At 42.9% G+C, this 9,421-nt stretch overlaps 1 pseudogene across 1 annotated transcript; it reads left to right on the top strand.

The window, feature by feature from the left end:
• Window positions 1-8,027: 8,027 nt before the first annotated feature.
• LOC118003140 lies at window positions 8,028-8,741 on the top strand (annotated as a pseudogene). Its single transcript, XR_004677279.1, has one exon. The product of XR_004677279.1 is annotated as an enhancer of rudimentary homolog (transcript).
• Window positions 8,742-9,421: the final 680 nt, after the last annotated feature.

The raw sequence follows: 9,421 nt of genomic DNA on the forward strand, positions 1-9,421 counted from the left end.
TAACTAATTACATTTACCATGACTCTCTCCAAATAAGGTCACCACATTCTGAGATGCTGGGGGGTTAGGATTTCAACATATCTTTTTGGGAACACAATTCAACCCATAACATAAACTGTCAAGAAAGTGAAAAGACAGTCTATAGAATGGGAGAAAATAATTTTCCTGATTAGATATATCAATACTTAGATATATCTAATCAGGGACGTGTATTTAGAATATATAAAGAACTCTTTCAACCCAATAATAAAAAGACAAATTTAATCCAGTTAAAAATGAGCAAATGATATGAATAGACATTCCTCCAAAGAAGATATACAAATAGCCTATAAGTGCATGAAGACATGCTCAATATCACTAACCGTTAGGAAAATGCAAATCAAGGGATGCCTGGGTGGCTCAGTCGTTAGGCGTCTGCCTTCGGCTCGGATCATGATCCCAGGGTCCTGGGATTGAGCCCCGCGTCAGGCTCCCTGCTCGGCTGGAAGCCTGCTTCTCCCTCTCCCACTCCCCCTGCCTGTGTTCCTGTTCTCGCTGTCTCTCTCTCTGTCAAATAAGTAAATAAAATCTTAAAAAAAAAAAAAAGAAGGAAAATGCAAATCAAAACCACAATGAGATACCACTTCATATCCACTATAATATAAAGGACAAGTATTGGCAATGCTTTTGGAGAAATTTGAACCCTCATATATTGCTGCTGAGAATGTAAAATTATACACTTGCTTTGAAAAACAGTTTGGCTGCTCCTCCAAAGGTGAAACATAGAGTTACCACATATGACAGCAATTCTACTCCTAGGTATATGCCCAAGAGAAATGAAAACATATGTCCACATAAAAACTTGCACAAGAATGCTCATAGCAGCTCTATTTATAATAGTAAAAAAGTTAAAAAACCCAGTTCATCAAATGACAGATGGGTAAATAAAATGTGATATATCTATACAATACAATATTATTCAGCCTCAAAATGGAATGAAGTACCAATACATAATACATTGTAAATGAACCTTGAAAATGTGCTAAGTGAAAGTAGTCAGTCACAAAAGACCCATATTATATGATTTCATTTATATATATGTCCAGAATAGACAAATCTATATATAGAGAAAGTAGATTAGAGGTTACCTAGGGCTGAATGATTTTGGGGGAGGTGGAAAGTGACTGGTAATAGATACAGTTTCTTTATGGGTAATGAAAATATTCTAAAATCATTTGTGTTGATAGTTGTACAACTCTATGAATACCTTAAAAACCATTAAATTGTATAATTTAAATGAGTGAATTTTATGGTATGCAAATTGTACCTCAATAAAGTTATTTTTAAAAATGGAAAGTAGATCCCAGAAAAGTCCAGAAAGTGACATCAGATCTTATACAAATGATCAGGAATCAGACCAGCATCAAACCCCTCAATAGCAACATAGAACCTAGAAGTCTGTGAAACAATGCCTTAAAGATGCTGAGGGAAAATAATTTTCAACTGAGACTTCTATACTCAGCCAAAGTATCAATACAGCGTGAGAGTAGAATATAGATATTTTCAGATATGGAAGGTTTGAAAAAATTATCTTCCAAGCAAAACTTCCTCAGGAAGCTATTGGAGGATGTGCATAAATGAAGAGAAAGAAATGGAATCCAGAAAACCCAGGGATCCATTAAGGAAAGAGAAGAAAAAAAAGTTTCAGGATATGGCAAAGAAAAATTCCAGGATGACAGTTGTGTAGCTGATCTAGAGAGCCTTTAGTTCAGGTGGAGGCAGGAGAACCAAAGACTCCAGGAGGGGTGTATCAGAGGGAAAAAAAAAAAAAAAAAAAAAAATATATATATATATATATATATATACCATCTGAGCCACCCAGGCACCCCCGTCCTTTGTCTTTTCATGTAAAAAATTATAACCCTACACCAAATGTTCCTTTGCTGGAGCACTCTCTGTTTTGTGAAGATTGTGTATCCTGGGCAGATGTTCTAACTTGGGCTCCAATAAAACTCTCTTCCTTTTGTTTTTTAGAAATTCTAAAAGCTTTGTTCATAGGGCGCCTGGGTGGCTCAGTCGGTTAGGTGTCTGCCTTCAGCTCAGGTCATGTCCCAGGGTCCTGGGATCGAGCCCCTTGTTGGGCTCCCTGCTCACCTTCTCCCTCTCCCTCTGCCCCGCCTGCTCATGTTCTTTCTCTCAAATAAATAAACAAAATCTTAAAAAAAAAAAAAAGCTTTGTTCATTTTGTGTCGACAGCAATGAACACTATTTACTGATTGAGAATATGACTAAGAAATGTGGTGGTGTGGTACTGAAAGGAGAGGTGGAAGGATGTAAGTGAACTTCACTTGTCATGGTAGGAAGGCCAAAGAGACAGTATCTAAATCAGACCTCTCTGGAGATAGCAATAATAGCAATAAATACTTTATTGCAGAGCTAAAAACCAGAGGAAATAACCAAATGAGTTGGGGTGGTTGCTTTGGGAGAGCAGAATGGAGTGGGGTAAGAGATTGCTATTTTTGTTTTAGCCCTTTACCACAGTTTGAGTCTGTAAATGTTTTGATTGTATTACTTTGGGAAAATAAAAATTAATTAAAAGATGTATGAGGAGAAACCATGACAACAATAAGGGTCTTCCCTTCTGAGAGTTTCCTGTCCTCTGAAGTAATTCCCCTTTTAAGACCGAGCAAACAGTTTTGTCTAGTTTTTCAGTTGTGCCGTAAGGTGCATTCTCGCCCTCATGAATGTCCTGGGAGGTAGGCCTTGATAGGGTTCTTGTGAGAGTCAGGAGACGGTGCTTTGCAAAATAGGAAGTTGCATGTTGTTCAGATGATTGATATCAGGCATGACAGAAGGAAATAGCCTCATTTTACAAACACAAAAATAGAGACCCCCCCCCCCCCCATCACACAGCCAGGTAGTGGCAGAGCTGGAGTTCTGACCCCCTGTCCTGTTCTCCCTCAGCTGACATCAGGCCCACCCAAGTCTTAGCACTCATGCTTCCTCCTCTGCCCTCTCACCCAGCTGGCAGCCCCTTGCCTTCAGACACTGTCTACAACTTCTCTGGCTCTGAGCCCCACCTGGAGTGTGATCCCAAATGTGAGGGCACTTGATGCCAGCGCAGGCTGAGCCCTGATCCTGGTCACAGACAGTCATGATGCTGGTTGCAGACTGAGCCCTCAGCCCTTGCTACTAGTTTCCTTAATCGTGTTTACAACTGAACATGAGTTGGGCCTGGCCTAGAAGACATGGATGGCTGGGTTCCATCCCTCTCCTGTGCTGTCTCAGGGGCAGAGTTGGTGCAGCTGTGGCCTGGCTAAACTCTCTAATGTGGTTTCCCTACATCCTGGACTAGGCTCAAAGCCACAGTCTGTGCCCAGTCCATTTCTGCCCCCTCCCGCTGCTCCTCCTTGTGCGGGTGGAAGATTGTGGGGCCCATGGTGCACTCTGTGATGAGTCATCCTTGCTCAAAACCAAGGAGTTTGGTACGAAAGCACTTCTTATGGCTTCTCTGCTCCAAGAGAATAACCTCACCAATCAAAATGTTCAAGTACAACCTTGAACTGGCTGTTTCCCACCTCGGACTCTTTACTCCTGTCCCTCACCATGTCAGCATTTCTCCAACATGATTTCCAGGAGTTGCCACAAGGCTGGCTTGTTTCAGCTGCTGCCCTGCTCTTAGTGATGGACACCTTCTCTAGGTAGTCAGCTAGGGTCAGTTGGGAGAGAAGGCTGAGGCCCCAGGAGAGGTCCCAGAGAGAGGTCCCAGAGCTGGACTTCTTTCTGTCCCCTCCTTCTGTCTCCTTGGGCCTTCTCCAAGAGTTCTCTGCTGGCCTTGAGGGCCTTGTGTTGTGCTCCTCTGCCCAAGGCTGATCTTTAGCACCTAAGAATCCACACTTCAGGGGACCCTACTCTGCTCTCAAGTCACTGTGGATCTTAGGAAAGTACCTCTGCTGAAGACTTCATTTCTCTCACTTTGTCTGGTGTGCGGGCAAGAAAGAGTCTTACAGCTTCCTGACTGCCTTGACATTTTATGACTCAGTGGTATCTCAAGACCATGATCCTATGCCTGTTCCCTGCTGGTCCCTTGTCTTCTCCCCACCAGGTAGCCCGGACCAGATCCAGCATCTGCCACTGCCTCACCCTGACTTTCCTCCTCTCCTGGGCACCAATTCTTTCTTTGAAGGGGAATGTGGGCATTGCATCTCTGTGCCTACTGTCCTGGATTTTAGTGGGCTTTTGAGGAATGCTAAATGAATGAATGAATGAATGAATGAATGAATGAATGAATGAACTACTTTGAAAGGAAGCCCTAAAACATTTTAGTCTCATTCTGTCCATCTATTTAATGGGTATATCTTCTACACTCATGCTCTGAAACGCAAAACTCATTAAAAACACCACAGCCCATGAATGTATGAGGCCCCACCAGTTCTTACAGTTGACACTCTGAGGTTAGGGCTAGGGCACTGAAGGATGGGGTGGGGAATGGAGGCTAGGTGGAGTGGGCTTGGCAGTTTGTGGTTGCTGCTTCAGGGGAAACCACAGCTGCCTCCTCCTCAGGGTGGTCAATGAGGCCCAGGGGAAGGAAGGATCATTTGCAGGGTGAGCCCTGGCCACTGAATCACCTCCCAGAGGAAAACCACAGCTTCAAGAGCCCCAAGGTTTAAGGATAGGTGGCAGGTGAGCTGGGCTAGAGCCAGTACTCAGGAAGTGAGCAATTGGACAGGCTCCTCACCTCAAGAGCCATCCCTGTCCCATCTGGCACGGCCGAACCTATTGTATGCCTTAAGAAAGAATGGCTCAGTCACAGATCTCTGTGTAACAGAGCAAGAACAAGACCCTGGGAAAAGAACCACTGCTCTCTGATCTCCTCCTCCGTGATCCTCCAGGAAAATGGGGACAAATCTTAAATTTGAGAAAATTTATCTAGGATATCCTCACCTGAAGACTCACAGTCTGCAACTTCGCTTATATAATAATTTTACCATCATCATTACAGTCTAGAGAGCTGCTGTCTGTCACGTTGCATTCATCTACTGATTCCTGTAATAATTGTGAAATGTCTTCCTCTGTCCATTTCCTTCTCCTTCTTTGTAGGAAAATGAAATATTCTGAATTCTCATCTGCATGCAATGGAAGCTAAAAAACAAAAACAAAAACAAAAACAAAACAAAGATAATGTCTCCAGACTTCTTTTACACCTTTTTAAAAGATGATCTAATGCTTTGGAGCAAGCAGTAAGAAAACTGAAGGATGGTGGAGTAGTAATGATTCATTATCACTATTGAATCAAGCTTCCAGGCAACTCCATCATTCTTCTGTTTTCTTATTATTTGAGTCTCTCTCTCTTTTTTTAAAAGCATGATTGGGAATAACTGATGAGTAATGATGAAATAGTTCTTAGGAGGATGAAATAGCAAAATGTTTTAAGATCTAGGAAAAATAAAATCACTCAAGTTCAATGATATGTTTTATTTACTTTTTAATGGTGATAAAATTTATATTTAGATTTAGCCAGCTAAACTCATTTTAGATGATCCCAATTTTGTTGGCAGCATCCAAAGCATCAAAGTCAGGGAGCCAGTCAAACATATGCCTTCTCTCTCCATCCGGCCTGATCAGGGTGTTGACCTTGGCCATGTCAGCTCCTTCACAGCTTGTTTGACCTGGTGTTTGTTGGCCTTGACATCCACAATGAACACAAGTGTGTTGTTGTCTTCTATTTTCTTCATGGCTGACTCGGTAGGCAGGGGGAATTTGATGGCATAGAGGTCAAGCTTGTTTCTCCTGGGGGTGCTCTTTCTAGTATATTTGGGCTGCCTTCAGAGACATAGTGTCTTGGGCCATCAGAAAGTAGGTAATGTGTGGATCTTGTTTTTTTGTGTGTGTGTGTGATTGTGGACACCTTTCAGCATCACTTTCTTGGCCTTCAAAGCCTTTGCTTTGGCTTAGGCTTTGGGAGAGGCAGGGGCTTCCTTCTTCACCCTCAGTGCCATCTTCATGAAAGGACAATATGTTTTAGATTTATAAAGGATCCAATGGATTAATATGGTAATTCTGAGATAGAATAAGCTCATTCTATTAAAAAAAATAATTGAAGTTTCACTTTGGTTTTTGGAAGACCTCTGTGAAAGAATAAAGTTATAAAATATCAATCCTTATGAATAGTTAGAACTCAAAAAAGAAACTTAAAAATTAAAATTGGGTCTAATGGACCCTGATGGTATACTGTGAGTTAAAATGAAATTCCCCAAAGGAGATTTAGCTGAAGGTCCACCTCTTCTTGCACCCAAATAAGGAAGAATAAGTAGAAACTGTAAGTTTGACATAAAATGAGACCCCATGAAAATGAATGACAAATGACATGCAAAAAAATGCAAATAAATGAGGGCAGTGGTGACGGCCCTGGTGTTTCTAGCAGGCAAGAGATACTGAGTTCCTCTGGGTGGAGGATAGTTCCAAGAAAGCTGTCCCATCCTCCTACCAGGGACTCCCCTTGACCCCTCTGGCTGAGAGACCCAGGCCCAAAGGCTGTTCTTGCTTCCTTACTCCCTCTTCCAGCCATCCACAGAGGCCCCAGTGGCTCACAGGAGCCCTAGGGCTTGATACTCTAGGCTCTTGCCTCTGTCCTGACGCTCCATTCTCCTTGCTTCATGGACCCTGGAACTGGAGTGTGGTCCTGGGTGTAGGGCACTGTGGGGTCAGGAGAGGGAGGCATGGTTTATGCTCTTAGGGCACTTCCTGACCTCCTTCAGGGTTTCTCTTCTGCCACACCCTCCACCCCCCATATGTTCAGCTTTCTCTTCCTCATAGCTTCTACAAATTCACTGTTTCTACTTCATCTTTTAGCTTGCTGGGCATGACCTCTGAGTTCAGATATGGCTTCGTGGCCTCTTTGATACTCACCGTTTCAACTTACTCAGCCTCAGCTTCTTAAATCCCAAAGGGAGGAACTTCCTGCCATGGCAGAGGTCAATGGTTTTAGGTTGAATCTTCTTTGGTAAACAACTATAAATCCCAAGCAAAAAATATATAACAACAGTTTGCAGGCACTCGACAGCAGCCTGTGTAGGCTGGCCATGAAATTTGATGGACAGAGGGCACACAAGGTAAGCCCTACATTTACCGAGCCTTCCCCCTGAGGCTATTTCCCCAAATGAGGTGTAGGGCCAAATGAGGTTCAGGGAGTTGGACCAAGCAGGAAGTGAGTATCTATCTCACTGGGGGGGGGGATATATATATACACACATACATAAAATTGGATTTGGATTGTAGGATACAGAAATCTTTGTAAAAATCCCCTTTAGTTCCTTGGCCAACTCCTAACCTGCATGTGTTCAGGGTGAGGTTTTAAAAGTTTGGCAGAGAACAGCCAGAGAAGCCAGAACAGCTTCCAGAGAAGCTGGAAAGCTGGGAAGACTTCAGAGGCCAAACAGTCCTGGGGAGATTTTAAAATTCAGGCCCAGGCAAAGGGGAGTGATCTTGGTGAATATACCAGGGCTTCAGTTAGGATTCCAGAAAGGCTATATACCCTAAGGAAAGGGTAAACTCTATGAGAAAGGGCAAAACTGAGATGACCACCTTAAGAAAGCCTAAAACTAAGTCTCTACAGGTGAAGGTGACCCACTGGTAATTTTTTTTGTTTTTTAAGATTTTATTTATTTATTTATTTGTCAGAGAGAGAGAGAGAGAGCACGCACAAGCAGGGGGAGCAGCCAGCAGAGGGAGAGGCAGAAGCAGGCTCCCCACTGAGCCCAGAGCCATGTGTGGGACTCTATCCCAGGACCCTGGGATCATGACCTGAGCTGAAAGCAGACGCTTAGCCAACTGAGCCACCCAGGCGTCCTTGACCCACTAGTAATTTAAATGCTTAAAGAACACAACCTACTACTTGTCAGAGGAAGATAATAAGATTCACAGATTCTAAAGTGTAGCAAGTACAATCAAGAATTACTAGATAGGGGGATTGGCTGTTGGCGGCTTTGCGGCTAAGCCCGTGCGCAGCGGCGGTGTCCACAGCAGCTGCAGCGAGAGAGTTTGGCGCGATGTCTCACACCATTTTGCTGGTACAGCCTACCAAGAGGCCAGAGGCAGAACTTATGCTGACTATGAATCTGTGAATGAATGCATGGAAGGTGTTTGTGAAATGTATGAAGAACATCTGAAGAGAATGAATCCCAACAGCTCCTCTATCACATATGATATCAGTCAGTTTTTTGATTTTATTGACGATCTGGCAGACCTCAGCTGCCTTGTTTACCGAGCTGATACCCAGACATACCAGCCCTATAACAAACACTGGATTAAAGAGAAGATCTATGTGCTCCTTCATCGGCAGGCCCAACAGGCCGGGAAATAGTTGAGTTAGAAGCAGTAGGGGGATGGGGGTGGGCTTGGAACACAGGTGTGTACAGCGTGCTGTAGTGGAAGTTCTGTATTATAGTAATCCTGTTTCCATTTTGGTATACTCTAGCCAGGATTGAATGTATTAGATGAAATGTGAGGATCTTGTTCAATCTGAAACCCCCATTGCCCCCTTCCCCTCCCCCCCCTTTTTTTTTACTTAAACATTTTTATGATAATTTAGATGGAAGTTGTTTGTCAGTTAATCTTGTTTCCAGTCCTTCAAATTGTTCATATCTGCTTTCTAACATTCACTGTACTAACCCTTCTTCAGGTTGGGGTAGGGGGGTAGTGACAGTTTGGTTACATGCTCAAGATAAAGTCTTAGTGAAAAATGAAGAAATGTTCTTTAGTTATAAAAAAAAAAAAGAATTACTAGATATATGAAGAAGTAGGAAAAAGTGACACAAAATTAAAAGATAAAAGAGGTAATAGATTGAGAGACGTTCTAGATACTGGATTAGCAAACAAGGGCTTTAAAATAAGTAAGATTAATGTGTTGAAGAGAATATAAGAAAAGATGGGTAAAATGGGCGAAAAGACAGTATTTTTTTTAAGAGAGGGAGGGGGGTGGGCAGAGGGAGAAGGAGAGAGAGAATTTTAAGCAGGCTCCATGCCCACTGCAGAGCATGATGTGGGGCTCCAATTCATAACACTGATCATGATCTGAGCTGAAATCAAGAGTTGGACACTTAACTGACTGAGCTACCCAAGTGACCCAAGACTGTGGAAACAGAAATTCTGAATCTATAAAAATGAAAAATTGGAGCTCAAGGCTGCAAAATAGGATATCTGAAATTAAGAACTCACTGGGGGGCACCTGGGTAGCTCAGTTGGTTAAGGACCTGACTCTTGGTTTTGGCTCAGGTCAGGATCTCAGGTCCTGGGATCAAGCCCCACATCAGGCACCACACTCAGTGGGGAGTCTGTTTGAAGATTCTCTCTCCCTCTCCCTCTGCTCCTCTCCCCTGCTTGTGCACTGTCCCTAAAATAAATAAATAAATAAATAAATAAATAAATAAATAAATAAATAAAT

Source organism: Mirounga leonina, unplaced genomic scaffold (assembly GCF_011800145.1).
Source record: "Mirounga leonina isolate KUSES-001 unplaced genomic scaffold, KU_Mleo_1.0 Mir_91, whole genome shotgun sequence".
NCBI classification, from domain to species: Eukaryota; Metazoa; Chordata; class Mammalia; order Carnivora; family Phocidae; genus Mirounga; species Mirounga leonina.